The 19,442-nt window shown below is 47.0% G+C and overlaps 1 protein-coding gene and 1 long non-coding RNA gene across 3 annotated transcripts in view; one reads left to right on the forward strand and one right to left on the reverse strand.

The window, feature by feature from the left end:
* Positions 1 to 19,442, reverse strand: part of shank2 (SH3 and multiple ankyrin repeat domains 2) — a 624,608-nt gene that overhangs the window by 586,646 nt on the left and 18,520 nt on the right. The window contains exon 1 of one of the 2 annotated variants that reach the window (XM_033038735.1): positions 11,664 to 12,139. The exons of the other annotated variant lie outside the window; for it this stretch is intronic. The gene's annotated coding sequence lies outside the window, so the exon portion shown is untranslated. Of the gene's footprint in view, positions 1 to 11,663; positions 12,140 to 19,442 lie in introns of those variants that run through there. 2 annotated transcript variants of the gene reach the window in all.
* Positions 1,074 to 18,030, forward strand: LOC116984553. The gene is made up of 3 exons (XR_004415063.1): positions 1,074 to 1,274; positions 14,506 to 14,513; positions 18,020 to 18,030. It is a non-coding gene; the product is annotated as an uncharacterized LOC116984553 (long non-coding RNA).

Below are 19,442 nucleotides of genomic sequence, written 5' to 3' on the forward strand. Positions count from 1 at the left end.
CTGGCAAGATGCCACACTAACTACCTGGCTTAGTTCATCACTAAAGATAGACACAAAACGCTGGTGTAACTCAGCGGGTCAGACAGCCTCTGGAGAGAAGGAATGGGCGATGTTTTGGGTCGAGACCCTTCTTCAGACTCGATGGGGAGAAGAGGGCATACCTTGAGATTTTGCAGTAGAGCAGACAAAATGTGTAGGAAGGAACTGCAGATGCTGGTTTACACTGAAGATGGACACAAAATGCTGGAGCAACTCAACGGGACGCGCAGCATCTCTGGAGGGAAAAAGTGGGTGACGTTTCTGGTCGAGACCCATCCTCAGACCCTTCTTATTACTACCTGGGCTTATCCGTATTGGGGGCTCGAGTACATCCAGCATGGAGACCAGACTAAGGACTTTGGACTTTTTCTTTTCGTAAGTGCGCAAAAATATGGCAACTGTACTTGTATGTGCTATGGCTTTAGAGATGCAGCACGGAAACAGGACCTTCGGCCCACCGAGTCCGCACCGACCAGCAATCACCCCCGTACACTAGCACTATCCTACACACCTACATGGGGCCAATTTACAAATTTTACTGAAGCCAATTGACCTGTACGCCTTTGGAGTGTGGGAGGAAACTGAAGCACCCGGAGAAAACCCATGTGGTCACGGTGAGAAGGTAAAAACTCCGTGGTCAGGATGAAAGCTGCGTCCCTGGCGTTGTGAGGCAGCAACTCTACCGCTGCACCACCATGCCGCCCTGAAGGATCTGAACGAAAAGCTAGTGTTTCCAATCCCTTTGTGCATACAGATACGACACAGTGAGTCAATTCTCCAAAAATGCATTTTTTTATTTATCACTCACAGGATGTACCTGTAAAGCTGAACCAAGCAAGAATTTATTGGTTCCAGTCATGGTGCATGTGATAATGAAATACTCTTGGCTCTTGGTCGAAGGACCAAGGGTGGTACATCTGTGGAATTCATTGCCACAGAGGGCTGTGGAGGTCGTTAATGGATAACTTTAAGGCAGAGAGAGATAGATTCTGGATTAGTACAGGTGTCAGAGTTTACATAGATACATAGACAATAGGTGCAGGAGGAGCCTCAAGCCAGCACCGCGATTCAATGTGATCATGGCTGATTATCCACAATCAGTACCCCGTTCCTGCCTTCTCCCCATATCCCTTGATTCCGCTCCCCCTCAGAGCTCTATCAAAGTCTCTTTTGAATGCGTCCAATGAATCGGCCTCCACTGCCTTCTGAGGCAGAGAATTCCACAAATACACAATGTGAAAAAGTTGTTCCTCATCTCAGTTCTAAACGGCCTACCCCTTATTCCTAAACTGTGGCCCCTGGTTCTGGACTCCCCCAACATCGGGAACATGTTTCCTTCATCTCGCGTGTCCAACCCCTGAATAATTTTACATGGTTCTATAAGGTGTCCTCTCATCCTTCTAAATTCCAGTGAATACAAGCAAGCCCAGTCGCTCCATTCTTTCATCATATGACAGTCCCGCCATCCCGGGAATTAACCTGGTGAACCTATGCTGCACTCCCTCAATAGCAAGAATGTCCTTCCACAAATTAGGAGACCAGAACTGCAGACAATACTCCAGGTCTGGTCAGGAGAATGTGGTTAGGAGGTAGATCAGCCATGATTGAATGGCGGAGTAGACTTGAATGGCCTAATTCTGCTCCTAGAATTTATGACAACCAATAACACCCCTTTACCTAAACAGTTTGCGACCCTCACAGAATATCTATTGGATCACGAGTCGCTCAGTAGGCCATTGCAGAGGCAGTGTGGAGACATATTGCACTGTGTCGGAAATCATGTATGAGAAAGACCTGATAAGCAGAACACATTTCCTCCACAACAATAAATTAGCAAACCATTCTGTGCTTTTATTAAAAATAGACCAAAACTGCTGGAGGGTCAGGCAGCATCTTTGGAGAATATGGAGAGGTGATGTTTTGGTTGGAACCCTTCTTCAGATGCAATCTGTTTTGTAAACCAGCATCTGCAGTTGCTTTATCCTCCAAGTGACAAGTTATGCTGTCTCCATAACAGACTAAGGCAATTTTAAGTATTTGCTGCATTTAACTAGTTAACTGTATTTAAGATGGTTGTCATGCTGGGATTTGAATTTGTGTTGTTGGACCCTTAATCCCGATCCTTGTGTCATTAATCCAGAGGCACTAATTATCTTCCTGTACCTGAAATTAACACGCGTAATCGTAGAATCCTAAAGAATGGTTGTAGCGGGGCAATGGCGCAGGGTAATGATAGAGTTGCTAGAGACCTGGGTTTGATCCTGACTGCGGGCTGCGGGAGTGTCCCGGGGAACCGCACGGGCCCGATCCAACCGCCGAACAACAGCCTCGGTAGACCCGACTCGTCCCACAGGCCTCCCCTGTGCCGAAGGAGCCTCAGCGGAGGCGACGATGGGAGCCTCAGCGGCAGCGTGAGCCTCGACAGCATCTGGAGCCCCGATGGTGGTGGGAGCCTCGCGGTCGATGAGCGTGAGGGAGGGGAAGACAACGGGGACCCGGCGTGGGGGGACCACTGTGAGGGACGGTGGGAGAACAAAGGAAGACCCGGTGGGGTGGGGGGCACTCTAGCTTTAGAATCCTCAGCCCCGTGGATAAATCTGTGTTTGTTAATTTGTTCCGGTGAAGGCGAAGTGCACAACGGCTTGTCTTTTTCTTTTTGTTTTCACTTTTAATTTCATGTTTTTCGTGTACCTTGTGTGCTGTGACTGTCCGCAGACCAATTTCCCTCCGGGGATGCATAACGTTTTATCGCATTTTATCGTGCTGTCTGTACGTTCTCCCTGTGACTTCATAGGTTTTCTCCAGGTGCTCCGGTTTCCTCCCCACTCCCAAAGACGTGCAGGTTTGTAGGCTAATCGGCTTCTGTAAATTGTCCCTGGTGTGTAGTATAGAACTAATTTGCGGGTGATCGCTGATCTAGGCAATAACTGCCACCGCTGTGCCCGTGATATGCTAAAACAAATATGAGAATTGCCGTTGCTTATGTAGCAGGGATACAAAGAGAGGCAAAAACATCCTCACAGCAACGCACTGATTGCAAATTATTAGCTAACCGAGTCCTTTCATTATAGAATAGCATGTGGTCCAACATAATGTGGGGAGCACCACGAGGACCTATATGTAATCTTGCACGTGATCGAGGGAAATCTCAGCACGTCTTACTCACTCTGTCTGGTTGCCTCCATTAAATACATCAGCATTATTGGTTCGAGGTGCAAGGAGCTGGGGGCATTTGCATCAGACATTCCACCCACTACATAATTAAAGTCGGTCTCCTTGATATAACGAAGAGGGAGTTTCCATGAATCTAGTCCCCTACAGGCAATCTTCTCAAATTTCCCAGCTTTTCACCCATTGTTGCTTCAGTTTAAAGCCCAACGATTCACATAAGGGCTCCACAAAGTATTAGAGAGGGAAACAGCCGAGAAACACGCCCTCCGGCCCACCAAACATGGACACAAAGCGCTGGAGTGACTCAGCGGGTCAGGCAGCATCTCTGGAGGATAGGAATAGGTGACGTTTTAATGCCCCTGTCCCACTTAGGAAACCTGAACGCAAACCTCTGGAGACTTTGCGCCCCACCCAAGGTTTCCGTGCGGTTCCCGGAGGTTTTTGTCAGTCTCCCTACCTGCTTCCACTACCTGCAACCTCCGGCAACCACCTGCAACCTCCGGGAACCGCACGGAAACCTTGGGTGGTGCGCAAAGTCTCCAGAGGTTTCCGTTCAGGTTTCCTAAGTGGGACAGGGGCATAAAGTCGAGACCCTTCATCGGACACTTTGGCCCACCATGTCCGCACTGATCGTCAATCGCCCACCCGTTCACACAAGGCGATGATGATCAGGAAACATTGAATGGTTCATTGTGTATAAGAAGGAACTGCAGATGCTGGAAAATCGAAGGTACACAAAAAAGCTGGAGAAACTCAGCGGGTGCAGTAGCATCTATGGAGCGAAGGAAATAGGCAACGTTTTGGCCCGAATAGTTGCCTATTTCCTTCGCTCCATAGATGCTGCTATACCCGCTGAGTTTCTCCAGCTTTTTTGTGTACCTTTGAATGGTTCATTGTTAGCTGAGGGGAAGGTGACAACGAGGCATACAATCAGTAATATTTAATCAGGAGGACAGTCGAACTAGTCGTGGGAACTAGGATGGGGGAGGGACGGAGAGAGAGGGAAAGCGAGGGTTACTTGAAGCTAGAGAAATCAAATTCATACCACTGGGTTGTAAGCTGCCCAAGCGAAATATGAGGTGCTGTTCCTCCAATATGTTTACTTTTAATTGATGCAAGCTTTGGAAACTCTTTCTCCGTTCCTGACACAGCAAATATTTGTACTCTTTATATCTCCAGTAGAGAATGTGTCATTTATATTTGATATCCTCTTGGAAAAAACAGCTTTTATTTCACAAAGATAATAATGTTACTATAGATTTTAATAATATATTCTAAACATTGGGGCAAGATGCCTTGCACCAGCATTGCTTTGGTTATTTATGCCCCTGTCCCACTTAGGAAATCTGAACGGAAATCTCTGGAGACTTTGCGCCCCACCCAAGGTTTCCGTGCGGTTCCCGGAGGTTGCAAGTGGTTGCCGGAGGTTGCAGGTAGTGGAAGCAGGTAGGGAGACTGACAAAAACCTCCGGGAACCGCACGGAAACCTTGGGTGGGGCGCAAAGTCTCCAGAGGTTTCCGTTCAGGTTTCCTAAGTGGGATAGGGGCATTATTTACTCTCTCTTGTCCTCAGAGACCTTACATTTTGGTTTCTCCTCTCCACCCCCTTCCTCACAGAACATAGAACAATACAGCACGAGAACAGGCCCTTCGGCCCACAATGTCTGGGCTGAACATGACCATCACTTATTTACCTGCACATAACCCAAATCGCTCCATTCACTCCATGTCTATATACCCATCCAAAAGTATTTTAAATGCCGTTAATGTATCTGCTTCAACCACCTCCGCAACAATGCGTTCCAGGCACTCACCACCCTTTGTATAAAAATAACTTAGCACGTACTTCTCATTTAAACCTTGCCCCTCACCCCTGAAAGCTATGCCCTCTAGTACTAATTTGACCTATACCATCTCACTCCATTTTCTCTGCAATCTGCCTCCACTTGGTCCAATTTTAATCTTTAAGACCTTGTCTTGCCACACATGGTGCCTGGATAGGAGTGATACCAGAATCATTGTACCTCCTTCCAGTCATACAGCGTGCAAACAGGCCCTTCAGCCCAACTTGCCGACACCGACCAAAATGTCCCATCTACACTAGTCCCACCTGCCTGTGTTTGGCCCATATCCCTCTAACCCTGTCCTATCCATGTACCTGTCTAAATATTTCTTAAATATTGCGATAGTACCTGCCTCAACTACCTCCTCCGGCTGCTCGTTCCATACACCCACCATTCTTTGTGTGAAAAAGTTATCCCCTAGGTTCCTACTAAATCGTTCCCCCCTCACTTTAAACCTATGTTCTCTGGTTCCCGATTCCCCAACTCTGGCCAAGAGACTAGGCATCTATCCGATCTATTCCTGTCAGGATTTTGTACACCTCCATAAATCACCCCTCATCCATCTCCACTCCAAGTCATTAATTATCCCCATCTGGAATTTTCCCTGCTCCTAATATGATAGTTACCCAGTTTCATTTAACATGATACCAATTTCCAGTACTGTGGCATCTCCCATTGGGAGTCAATTGATCAATCAACTGATGACAGAAATAACCCAAATCCAATCCCCAGTCTCGCCAGTGCCTTGTCAATTATGCACTCTTGTTTGCAACTCTCTGCTCAAGCTAACAATATGTTTGCATAAATATTATCCGGGCTGCTCTACCCATCTCAAATCCTGGCACATGTTCACCCTTAATCTTCCTCACTTCAATTAAAATATCAGCTCAGTTTCATAAGCCTTTACAACCTAAAGGCTTATTTTGAACATTTCATCTGATCAGGGGAGCATTAACATCCATGCAGAGCATTTTCACTTTGCACAAAAATGCCTTTACAGGGTAATCCAGAGATGGAGAGCTGACTTACAGCGCCAGAGACACGGGTTCGATCCTGACTACAGGCACTGCCTGTATGGAATTTGTATGTTCTCCGCTGCGACCTGCGTGGGTCTCCTATTCCTATTCTCCAGAGATACTGCCTGACCCGCTGAGTCACTCCAGCGTTTTGTGTCCATTTGTGGTGGGCTGAAGGGCCTGTTTCTCTGCTGTTTCTCTCTCTAATATTTTGTCTAATTAGGAGTGGTGTGGAGAGTAGGAGAGAGGAAGATTAATCTTTCCAGAATATACTCATGCAACTTTAAACAGGTGCGGGAATAGTGAGGCTTCTATGCACTGTTTCCGAAACTAGCATGAGAGGCAACAATGTAGAAACAAGGAACTGCAGATGCTAGTTTACCACAAAAAAAAGACACAAAGTGCTGGAGTAACTCAGCGGGTCAGGCAGCATCTCTGAAGAATATGGATAAATGACAAGTTTGAAGAAGGGTTTGAAGAAGACCCAAATTGTCACCTATTCCTTCTTCCAGAGATGCTGCCTGTCACTTTTGAGTTATTCCAGCATTTTGTGGCTATCTTCGGTATAAACCAGCATCTGCAGTTCCTTCCTGCACAAGGATAAGTGACATTATGGGTCAGGACCCTTCTTCGGACTGATTGTTGGTGGGAGTGGGTAGGGGGGTGAAGCTGGAAGAGGGGAGGCTGAGTTACTAGTTACTCCAGCACTATGAGTCTTTTTTAGTTGAGGCAACAGTCCTGTGACTGAAGCGAATAGAAAGGTTATAGTAAATGGATGTAAAGAAACAGCTGTACTAAGCTAACATAAAATACCAATTGGGCTTCAGATGAAACATTGCATCCAATCCTGAGCTCACACTCTGGGAAGGATCTGTTTGGGGGAAGCTAAAAAAAAATGTGCAATTGATTGGATCCCAGGCGAACATTTTGCACATTGTCTTCAGAGGAGAGGTGATGAAAGAGGACACTTAATGGAGATGTTTCAAGTAAAGAGAATTTACTTCCAGTAATTGAAAGGCTGATAACCAGGGGGGGATAGATTCAAAGCTGATTGTGCAAAGAACCAAAGACATTGTCCTCTAACAGATTATTAGTATTTGAAAGGCACTGCCTGATACGTGATGGAAACAGATTAATTGCAGTGTTCAAAAGAAAATTGATTCAATTGAAAATAAACAGTGGCGAAAGACCAGAGAAGCTAGTTGCTCTTCAAAGGGGGCTAGCACCAACACAATGGGCCGAATGACTATCCTCTGTGTCATCCTGTTCTACGATTTCTTTTTGAAATTGTTATTATTTATACCTGTAGTAATATTTTACTAAAATTGTTTTAGTGTGCTCAAGGGGAATTCGAAAATAATTCTCTTGGCAACAAAATGTTAGCAATTTGCAATACATATCAGTTATGGATGTTCCCTCCGAGGAGCGATTTTTTTGCAAAGTAATTTGTTTAATAATATTTTATGATCATACGGGTAGATAATAACATCAGATTTCTTTCTTATAGATTTTTTTCTGACAAAGTGCACAGCACACAAGGAGTACAACAAAGCAATCAAACAAGATCTTCAAGCTGTATACGAAGGAACTGCAGATGTGCGTTTACACTGAAGATAGACACAAAATGCTGGAGTAACTCAGCGGGACAGGCAGCATCCATGGAGAGAAGGAATGGGTGACATTTTGGATCGAGACCCTTCTTCATCTGAAGAAAGGTCTCGACCTGAAACGTCACCCATACCTTATCCAGAGATGCTGCCTGGCCCGCTGAGTTACTCCAGGATTTTCAAGATGGTGCTTTGCGCTGTGTATTTTGTTCCCACCACACCTCAGTCATGCCTACTAGATGGCAACGCGAAAGGCATCCGGATTCCCATATCTAAATCTTCAAGGCAAGGTTGATTTGGGTGGCATTCTATGCTACAATTACACTTAGAACACCAAAATGGTATCTGTGGCATGCACAAAATGTGGGGTGGTGAGTTGCAATGAACACTGCATAGGTGTGGAAGTCAGCCCGCACAACCAACTACTGCTGAACATGACTTCGGGTGGGTGGGTGAAGTGGGGGAAACTAATTCCCCCATGTAAATAGCTTGCAAAGTCAATTTGCCGTCAACACTAGCATCTCCATGCTTGGCACAAGTGACAAAGCCCTCTTAGACTCCCTATTGTTGCAACAGGCAGGATCCAGCCCTGTAGCATTGTCCACAACCCAGCGTCAGGTTTGCTACCCTTTAGTAGTTTAGTAATACAGTGTGGAAACAGGTCCTTCGGCCCACCGAGTCCGCGCCGACCAGCGATCACCTGCACACTAGTACTATGCTACACACTAGTCACACTAGGGGCATTTGCAGGTCAATTAACCTACAAACCTGCACACAGAGAAACACGGAGAACATACAAACTCTGTATGGACAGCATCCCTAGTCGGGATCAAACCCGGGACTCTGGCACTGCAAAGGGGCTGTCCCACCAGCCGTCTGAGCACTCGCAGCGCCCACCGGCGATCCGACAGTCAGACCGACCCTTCACAGCATCCAGCGGCAGCCCGGCGGCCTGACCAAACTCTCACGGCATCCACCGGCCTACCTACCGACTGACTGACGACTGACCGACCTCTGACTGACTGACTGGCCCTACATTTGTTATTTATCATTTTTATTTAGCAGTTCATACATTAACTTTACAAAGATAAATCAATTGTAAAACTAAATTATCAGCAAGGTTAGCATTACCTTTATTCCATGAAACCTCGCTATTGTTTTGATGTAATGAGGACGCAGCCAAGTTCCCAGAGTGCTCGCTGCCTAGTGGCCATGAAACAAAGCGCGTGATTGGTCCATTGGTGTCCGACCTCAATGTCAAACATGCTTTGATTGGACAATTACTACACGGAATACTGGAGGTTTTCCTCATATTATAAAACTATGCAGGTTTTAATCTTGACGATGTTTCACGTATGATTTCTATAATATTTTTACACAATATGTTAAACATTCAGGTAGTTATGTGATTTGGGTCATGAACTTAAACAAAAAAGCTCCTCGGTCCACAGCCTAACTGGAGATGGCGCGAAATGCTGGAGTAACTCAGCGGGACAGGCAGCATCTTTGGAGAGAAGGAATGGGTGATGTTTCCGGTCAAGACCCTTCTTCTTTGGGCTAACAGTGAACTGGGGGCGGGGCTAACAGGGAACTGGGGTGGGGCTAACAGGGAACTGGGGTGGGTGGCTAACAGGGAACTGGGGGGGGTGGCTAACAGAACTGGGGGTGGGGCTAACAGGGAACTGGGGGCGGGGCTAACAGAGAACTGGGGTGGGGCTAACAGGGAACTGGGGGGGGTGGCTAACGGAACTGGGGGGGGTGGCTAACAGAACTGGGGGTGGGGCTAACAGGGAACTGGGGGTGAGGCTAACAGAGAACTGGGGGTGGGGCTAACAGAGAACTGGGGGAGGGGCTAACAGAGAGCTGGGGAGGGGCTAACAGGGAACTGGGGGTGGGGCTAACAGAGAACTGGGGGTGGGGCTAACAGAGAGCTGGGGGAGGGGCTAACAGGGAACTGGGGGTGGAGGTAGAGAACTGGGGGTGGGGCTAACAGGGAACTGGGGGTGGGGCTAACAGAGAGCTGGGGGTGGGGCTAACAGGGAACTGGGGGGTGGAGGTAGAGAACTGGGGGTGGGGCTAACAGGGAACTGGGGGTGGGGCTAACGGGGAACTGGGGGTGGGGGGGGCATGGAGATTTGTGGGGATGTGAGGCCTTGACGAGACGACAAAGCAGAACGCTACCCTATCAGTTTCACAGTCAACACACCCAAAATGAAGCAATTGTATTTCAGAGAGATGGCAGTGAACATTCGCTCATCCTATCACACAGGGACCACTGGAAGAAGCAGTACGGATGAAGTGACAGTACTGAACGTAATATTCCACAACTAAACTCATTTCTCAACAACACGTTCTTAGGCTCTCTTTCTGTTCTTATTGTTGCGATTTCAACTCAGAGTCCCCGTTGATACATTTCTTAAATAGATCAGAAAACATTAAAACAAAAATTATCGAGAGCCTTCCAGTGGAGGTCGTGGTGAAGACCAAACTTCGGAAGCTTTCAGGAAAATGCCGAAGCCGCTGAGTTAACCGGCGGGGATAGGAGCACGGGGTTTTAATATACTATTATTACAACTCTTCGCGGCTCGCCACTCGCCAGAAGCTTTAATTTGCTGCCAAACAAACTGAAGACGGCCGACCGTTGACATTTGGGACTGGGGTTAGACAAGGAACGGCAAGCGCTGGAATCTTAAGCGAAGGACAAAAGTGCTGGAGGAACTAGGCGGGTCAGGCAGCATCTACGGGGGGGGGGGGGGGTGGAGAAGTAGACCTTCCGTCCCCCTCCCCACTCTAATAGTCCTGCCACTTCCACGGTTCACATCCATATATCCCTTCCTTGTCACCTCTTCCACGGCCAACAATGGACCATTGTGGGCTCCGCCGTTCCTTGGTCATCGGTGCCGGCTATGATTTGTTCTCAAACCTTTCATACCTCTAGTTTCACCCTCTCCCCCGATCCTTACAGTCTGGAGAAGGGTCTCGACCCGAAACATCACCCGTTCCTTCTCTCCAGAGATGCTGCCTGCCTGGCCCGCTGAGTTAAACTGAGTCGATCTTATAGGCGATGTTTCAGGTCGAGACCTTTCTTCAAAGGTAGACAAAAGTGCTGGAGAAACTCAGCGGGTGAGGCGGCGTCTATGGAGCGAGGGAAATGGGCAACGTTTCAGGTCGAGACCTTTCTTCAGACTGGGAACTTGAGGCGTTCGCTCGGCGACTCCCCATGACGAATAAGACGCTACAGCACTTTGGAAATTGTCAAGAATTGGCAGGGAGTGCATGCATACAAAGGTGGGCTTGGAAGCGGCTCTATCTTGAGCTAGGGTTGAATTTCACGGGCAGACTGGAGTCTTATCTTCCCACAGCAGCTATTTACAGTCATTATACACCAGTGCCCGACTGGCTTGGTATCCAATACAATACATCTAACTCCCTCTATATTTAAGAGGGAGTTAGATGTGGCCCTTGTGGCTAAAGGGATCAGGGGGTATGGAGAGAAGGCAGGTACAGGATACTGCGTTGGATGATCAGCCATGATCATATTGAATGGCGGTGCAGGCTCGAAGGGCCGAATGGCCTACTCCTGCACCTATGTTATATGTTTCTAATACAATACGGTTTTATTCGTCACATACAAACTCCATTCTATCGCATTGCAACTGCAACTTCCTCTCTAATCGTTCACCGGGAGTCAAGCATTCACCGGCAACTTTTCTCCCCAATCATGTCCATATTGGAAAAACAATATGTTTAAGAAGGAACTGCAGATGCTGGAAAAGCGAAGGTAGACAAAAGTGCTGGAGAAACTCAGCGGGTGCAGCAGCATCTATGGAGCGAAGGATTTCCTTCGCTCCATAGATGCTGCTGCACCCGCTGAGTTTCTCCAGCACTTTTGTCTACAAGCATAAAAAAATATGTTTCTCTACACAAAATGCCAGGGAATGGCAGGAAAGCAAAGCGGACCACGGCGAGAGGAGAGGTGTACTCACCGTCCGTGCAAACACCACTCTTCGCCAGGTGTGTACGTACAAGCACCTTGCTGGTGATAACTTCTCGTCTTAAATCCACCTCCAAGTAGCCGAAACTGCCCCCCCCCCAAGATTCAACCCCTCGCCCGACTGAAACGGAGGGGGGAAAAAGAGCGAGAGAGAGGTAGGTCCTCGCCTCGCCTCCCGCTAGCGGAGCCCCCCTCCCTTGTCAAGGGGTCTGGGGACGAGGGGGTGGCGGTGAAGGCGGAACCCCGAGGCTGGGGTGAACCCCGTCACAGAGGCAGGCAGGGACAACACGCCATTCCTCGCTCGCTCGCTCGTTCAGTAAATCCTGCGATGGTCCTGGCTTGTGTGGAATCCAATCCAAAATCCCAACGCGGTTTTTTTTTTTTCTTCGATTAACTCTTTGCTGAACTCACATCAAACTTCCCACCGGGAATGGATCCAGTGAAATTGCTACAGCGCCGTCGCCCGCTCTATTTCACGAGCTGACACCGTTTTCAACCGGAGGTTGTGTGCAAATCTCCTTATTATAATTTAAAAAAACATGCTGGCGGCACTTCTAAAATTGCAGAGGAGAGGGTCAGGTCTTCATATTTCAGAATAGCGCGATGTTAAGGTCGTTGTTTTTAATATATGTGACGAAGTTGGTGAATATGTGTGTGTTAACCAATACTCCCTCTTTCCCCCTCTCTCCCTCCCACCCTCTCCCTCCCACCCCCTCTCCTTCCCTCCCCCTCTCCCTCCCACCCTCTCTCCCTGTCCCTCCCTCCCTCTCTCCCCCCCTTCTTCATCCCCCCTCTCCCTCTATCACTCTCACTCTATTCCTCCCCCTCTCTCCCACTCCCCCTCTCCCCCCCCCCCTTTCTCTCTCTCTCCCTCCCTCCCCTCACTCTCTCTCTCCCCTCTCTCTCTCTCTCTCCCTCCCTCTCTCTCTCCCCCCTCTGTGTTTCTCTCTCTCCCCCTCCCTCCCCCTCTCTATCACTCTCACTCTCTCTCCTTCTCTATCACTCTCCCTCCCTTCCTCTCTCTCACTCTCCACCCCCTCCCTCCCTCCCCCTCTCTCTCTCACACTCTCCACCCCCTCCCTCTCACACACACACATACACACACAGCAATGTGTAGGAAGGAACTGCAGATGCTGGTTTACACAGAACATAGACACGAAACGCTGGAGTGACTCGGCGGGTCAGGCAGCATCTCTGGAGAGAAGGAATAGGTGACGTTTCGGGTCGAGACCCTTCTCCATACAGCGATGAAAGGGCTGGTGTCAGACTCACCCTCACACCGCGCACTGAGACCCAGTTTCTGCGCTTCGTCCCTGCCCCGCAGCGCTTGTTAGCGGTGTTGAAGTACTGTGCTTGCTTCCCACGATGTATCTATCAGTGGGCGACATTCCCACTGCCAGCTACATCGAGTGAGTAGCTCGGAAAACATTGTTTTTTTAATCCCTGTGACAGCAAAGTGCGCTGCCGCGGTGACACTGGAGAACAAGGCTTGGATAGAGTGGACGTGGAGAGGATGTATCCACCAGCGGGAGAGTCCAGGACCAGAGGTCACAGCCCCAGAATGACAGGACGTTCCTTTAGGAAGGAGACGAGGAATAATGTCTTCAAGTCAGAGGGTGGTGAATCTGTGGGACTGTGGAGGCTGTGGAGGTGAAGTCAATGGATATTTTTAAAGCCGAGATTGACAAATTCTCGATTAGTACGGGTGTCAGGGGTTATGGGGAGAAGGAGAATGGGGTTGAGAATGATATATAGATCAGCCATGATTCAATGGCAGAATTTGACTAGATGGGCCAAATGGCCTAATTCTGCTTTAAAAAAAAACCCTGCCCGCCTTTCCATCAGACCATACTGGATGATAGACATTCACCACACATTCCAACCAGATTACAGTCAGGCCGTCCTTCAGACCCACATATCCATTAATCCATCAAATCTATCAAACTGAGACTTTCATTATCGTCAACTGAGCATCTTGTGTCTCTGGAAGCCGGATATTCTACTCATTTACAAGCCTCTAAGTGAAGAAAATCCTCTTCATCTCAGTATCTAGTGGGCTGATGCCTTATTCTGAAACATTGCCAACTAGTGTGCAGGTAGGAACTGCAGATGCTGGTTTATACCGAAGACAGACTCAAAGTGCTGGAGTAACTCAGTGGGTCAGGCTGCATCTCTGGAGGAAAAGGATGGGTGACATTTCGGGTTGGGAGCTTTCTTCGGTGTGAAGAAGTGAGTTACTCCAGCACTTGGTGTCTGTATTTACCCACTAGTTCTAGATCACCCCAGTCACTCTGCATTTGCCCAGTCAACCCTCTCAGCATTTTGTACGCATCAATCAGACCTCCTCTCATTCTTTTAAACTCAAATTGTACTCAGGATTTCTCGATTAGTACGGGTGTCAAGGGTTATGGAGAGTAGGCAAGAAAATGAGGATAAGAGGGAACGATAGGTCCATGATTGAATGGCGGAGTGGACGTGATATGCTGAATGGCCTAATTCTGCTCCTATCACTCATGAACTGATGAACTTACGAACAGCTTCTGCCCTGTTAAAGCCCTGTCCCGCGGTACGAGTTCATTCCAAGGGTTCTCCCGAGTTTGCCCTGATTCGAACTCAGAGATTTACGGTAATGGCCACTCGTCGGTACTCGGGGCTCTCGTGGACATTTTTCAAAATCTTCACGAGACTTCCCGTGCTTACCTGCAGTTAGCGAGTCTTCCCGAGCACCTGCCGTTAGCGTTACGAGCCGCTAAGAGACATCCCCGAGCTCCGATGTACCCGCTACGTTCATTCTCCCTGCTTACCACGAGTTTGATTTTTTTTTAACGGGAGAGCTCTTGGGGTGAACTCGTACCGTGGGACAGGGCTTTTATCAGACTTCTGAACATTACTACCGTAAGCTACGGCAATGTCCAGTTCACTCTAGCCCATTGCGGACATTGGACTTTATCTATGGAACTGTTGCATTACAATGCTGAGAACTATATTCTGCACTCCACATCTTTCCGTTTGGCCTACCTATTATACTTGAGTTTGACTTGATTTGTATAGTATTATCTAACCTGAAAACTAAACTGTACCTTGATACATGTAACAATAGTATTGTTACAATTGTTTATTTATTGAGTATGTGTGCATGTGTATATACACACACTGAACTTTTTTTTCTTTCTCCCGCCATGTACTATGTTTGCATATTGTGTTGTGCTGCAGCAAGTAAGAATTTCATTGTCCTATCTGGGACCTATGACAATAAAACACTCTTGACTCTCTTGACTCTAGTATACCTAAAGTTAATGGATCCCTCTGCAAAAATCTGCCCAAGATCTTTTGCATGTACCTGGACTGCCTGACCTGTAATTCAAGCCCGTCCTCTCTCAATTACAACGTGTGGTCTTCTAGGTGTGGGTCTCACCAACATCGCTTGCAGTTGTAACAAAACTCCAACTTCCTCGCGATAAAGGCTCCTTGCTGAAGTTGCATTTTAATTTTCCGCACAGGAAACAAAATGAGATATTTGCCTGTCGAGTACAAAATGATAGAATTCTCAAAAATCTGCAGATGCTGGAATCTTGAGCAAAGCAACAAGTGCTGCAGGAACTCAGCGGGTCAGGCAGCATCTGGGGAGGGAATGAACTGGTGACGTTTCAGGTCGGGGCCCTGCTTCTCATGTGTAGATTCAGCTGCAGTACAGTTTTGCAAGCATTTTTCACGTACAATGCGAGTCTGAAGAAGGGTCTCGACCGGAAACATCACTCATTCCTTCTCTCCAGAGATGCTGCCTGACCCGCTGAGTCACTCCAGCATTTTGTGTCTGTCTTTCACAAGTACAACATTATCACAAAATGTTGGTACAAATAAATAATGGCAAAATATCCAGAACTTCAGCCAGTTAATAAACTGAAATCTGAAATAAATACTTTTATAATTTGCTCTGTTCACTCATAACATGGGAACATTGTTGCATGTTATGTAAATATCACCAACATAATTAGGACTGTCGTTAACATTAATTGTGATTAATAGTGTCTTTACAAAAATAATTGTGAGTTAATTGTGGTTTTAATCGCTTTGTAACACAATAATGGAATCTATTTGAATAGTGTAAAAAGAAAATGCTTTGCCTTTGATGGGGAATGAGATAAATGTGGGAAGAAAGTCTGAAATGGGTAGAGAGAGCAGGTGGGAGGAATGATGGTAAGGGGTTGTAGGGGATGGCAAGGGCAGCACGGTGGCGCAGCGGTAGAGTAGCTGCCTCACAGCGACAGAAGTCCTGATTCGATCCTGACTACGGGTGCTGTCTGTATGGAGTTTGTAAGTATGTTCTCCATGTGACCACGTGGGTTTTCGCCAGGTGCACTGGTTTCCTCCAAAGAAGTGCAGGTTTGTAGGTTAATTGCTGTCTGTATAATTGCAAATTGTCCCTAATGTGTGGGATAGTGCTCGTGTATGGGGTGATCGCTGGTCGGCACGGATTCGGTGGGCCGAAGGGCCATTTTCCACGCTGTATCTCTAAAATAAAGGATAGAGAGCAGGTGAGCAGACAGAATGAGGGAGAATGGTGAGTGGTGCTTCCTGAACTCAGTGACAAGAGATGACACAGTGAATCACCAGCCTCCGGCCCCTACCATCAAGGAAATAGCAGATCCAATACACCAAATAGCCCTGGAGTTTAATCTGGGCTAGTGTGAGGCGCTGCAGCTTGGCAGGTCAAATGTAAAGGGAAATCAGCATCTTTTTCTACAAAGTCGTGGTCAGGGAGAAATATCTCAATCTCTGACCACAAAATAGGTGCTGGATGACTGAAGAACAACAAATGGGAGACAGGTAGAAGATTTAAGCTGAATATTTAAATAGACAATAGATGCAGGAGTAGGCCATTCGGCCCTTCGAGCCAGCACCGCCATTCAATGTGATCATGGCTGATCATTCCCAATCAGTACCCCATTCCTGCCTTCTCCCCATATCCCCTGACTCCGCTATCTTCAAGAGCCCTATCTAGCTCTCTCTTGAAAGTGTCCAGGGAACCGGCCTCCACCGCCCTCTGAGGCAGAGAATTCCAAAGGCTGGTGAGTAGGGACATTGTTGAAAAATATCCTAAGGGCCTGCAATTAAACAACTCGTGGAGGGGCAGAGATCGATCAGGGATGGTCTTTGATATGGGAAGTTCCTGTCTGATCAATTTGATTGAATTTTTCAAGGAGGTGCCCAAGTAAGATTTTTGGTAAGATCCTATATGGGAGAACGGTTCAAAAGATAAAACATGGAATACAGAGCAGTATACAGCACAGGATCATCGCTGTAATGTCACAAAGCTGTTATCAAGCAACTGATCCATCCTACTACAAGAAGAGAGCAGTCCTGAACTACTATCTACCTCATCAGTGACCCTTGAACTATCTTCAAGTTCAAGTTCGCATTTATTATCATTTAACTAGCTACAGTACAGTGAAATTTGAGTTACCATACAGCCATACTAAGTGAAAAGAACACAATACACATATAAAATGTAATATAAACACCGACCACAGTGGGATCAATATCTTTGATCGGACTTTACTGGCTTTATCTTGAACTGGCTTTAACGTGATTCATGTTATTCCCTTTATCATGTATCTTCACTCTGTGAATGGCTGGATTGTAATCACGTATTGCCTTTCTGCTGACTGGTTAGCACGCAACAAAAGCTACTACTGTATCTCGGTACACGTGACAATAAACTAAACACAACACAAAGGTGCTGGTGATGGTGGAGCAGAAATTGGTGTTGGTATCGATATATTATTGTCCAGTATACTGACATTGCAGAGAAACAGAGAATCATAGAAAATAGGTGCAGTAGGAGGCCATTCGGCCCTTCAACCATTCAATATGATCATGGCTGATCATCCAAAATCAGTATCCCGTTCCTGCTTTGTCTCAGTTAGCCCCAAGAGCTATATCTAATTCTCTCTTGAGAAACGTTGTTTGCTTGCAATCCAGACAAATTACACCGTACATACACTGGTGTCATCTCCTTGGCCCTGCGTTCAACCCTGGAGCACCTGGATGAAGTGTGAAAACGCACACCTCTAGTTTCAGGGACAGTTTCCTCCCAGCTGTTATCAGGCAATTGAAACATCCCATCAACAACTAGCGAGCGGTCCTGAGCTACCATCTACCTCATCGGAGACCCTCGGACTATCTTTAAATCGGACTTTACCTTGCACTAAATATTATTCCCTTTACCCTCTATCTGTGCTCGATTGTAATCATGTATAGTCTTTCCGCTGACTGGTTAGCATGTGACAAATCTTTTCACTGTACCCCGGTACACGAGACAATAAACTAAATCGAAGCAGAATGCAGTGTAAATGTTACATCGATAAAGAAAGTACAAATAAAAAATGTTTAAGTACCATAATGACATAGACTTGGAGATCGCATGGGGTCTAAGGAGCGTTGGCCGAATGGATAGAAAACTGGCTTCATGGAAGGAAGCAGAGGGTGTTGGTGGAAGGTTTCTTCTCAGTCTGGAGGTCTGTGACTAGTGATGTGCCTCAGGGTTCATTGCTGGGCCCGTTACTGTTTGTCATCTACATCAATGATTTGGATGAGAACATACAGGGCAAGATTAGCAAGTTTGCTGATGATACAAAAGTTAGTGGTTTTACAGATAGTGAAGATGGTTGTGAAAGATTGCAGCAGGATCTGGATCGATTGGCCAGGTGGGCAGAGGAATGGTTGATGGAATTTAATATGGAGAAATGTGAGTTGTTGCATTTTGGGAAGTCTAACATGGGCAGGACCTACACAGTGAATGGTAGGCTTCTGGGTTGTGTTGTAGAGCAGAGGGATCTAGGAGTGCAGGTGCATGGTTCCTTGAAGGTCGAGTCGCAGTTAGATAGGGTGGTCAAAAAGACTTTCGCACATTGGCCTTTATTAGTCAGAGTATTGAGTATAGAAGTTTGGAGGTCATGTTGCAGTTGTATAAGACGCTGGTGAGACTGCATTTCGAATATTGTGCTCAGTTCTGCGCACCATGTTATAGGAAAGATGTTGACAAACTGGAAAGGGCACAAAGAAAATTTATGTTGCCAAGGACTAGAGGGTCTGAGCTATAGGGAGAGGATGAGTAGGCTGGGACTCTATTCCCTGGAGCGCAGGAAGATGAGGGGTAATCTTATAGAGGTGTGTAAAATCATGAAAAGAATAGATCGGGTAGATGCACAGTCTCTTGCCTAGAAAAGGTGAATCGAGGACAAGAGGACATGGGTGAAGGGGAAAAGAGGTGGTTGAGGCTGGGACTATCCCATCGTTTACGAAACAGTTAGACACGTACATGGTTAGGAGGGATATGGACCAAACAAAGGCAAGTGGGATTAGTGTAGCTGGGACATGTTGGCCGGTGTGGGCAAGTTGGGCCAAAGGGCCTGTTTCCACACTGTATCACTCTATGAATATCAATTCACCCTTAGCCAAAGAGAAATCCGTTCAGTAGTCTGATAACAGTGTGGAAGATGCTGTCCTAATATAGATAATAGACAATAGGTGCAGGAGTAGGCCATTCGGCCCTTTGAGCCAGCACCGCCATTCAATATGATCATGGCTGATCATCCATAATCAGTTTGTGGTGGTACGTACTTTTGAAGTATTGTACCTTCTTCCCAATGGGAGAGGATAGAAGAGGGTGACCTGGGTGAGAATGGTCCTCGATTATGAAGGTTGCTTTCTTGAGGCAGCATGAGGGTTCAATGGGGGAGCGTCTGGTTTGTATGTTGTCCTGGGCTCC

The sequence above is a fragment of the Amblyraja radiata genome, chromosome 20 (genome assembly GCF_010909765.2).
Source record: "Amblyraja radiata isolate CabotCenter1 chromosome 20, sAmbRad1.1.pri, whole genome shotgun sequence".
NCBI lineage: Eukaryota > Metazoa > Chordata > Chondrichthyes > Rajiformes > Rajidae > Amblyraja > Amblyraja radiata.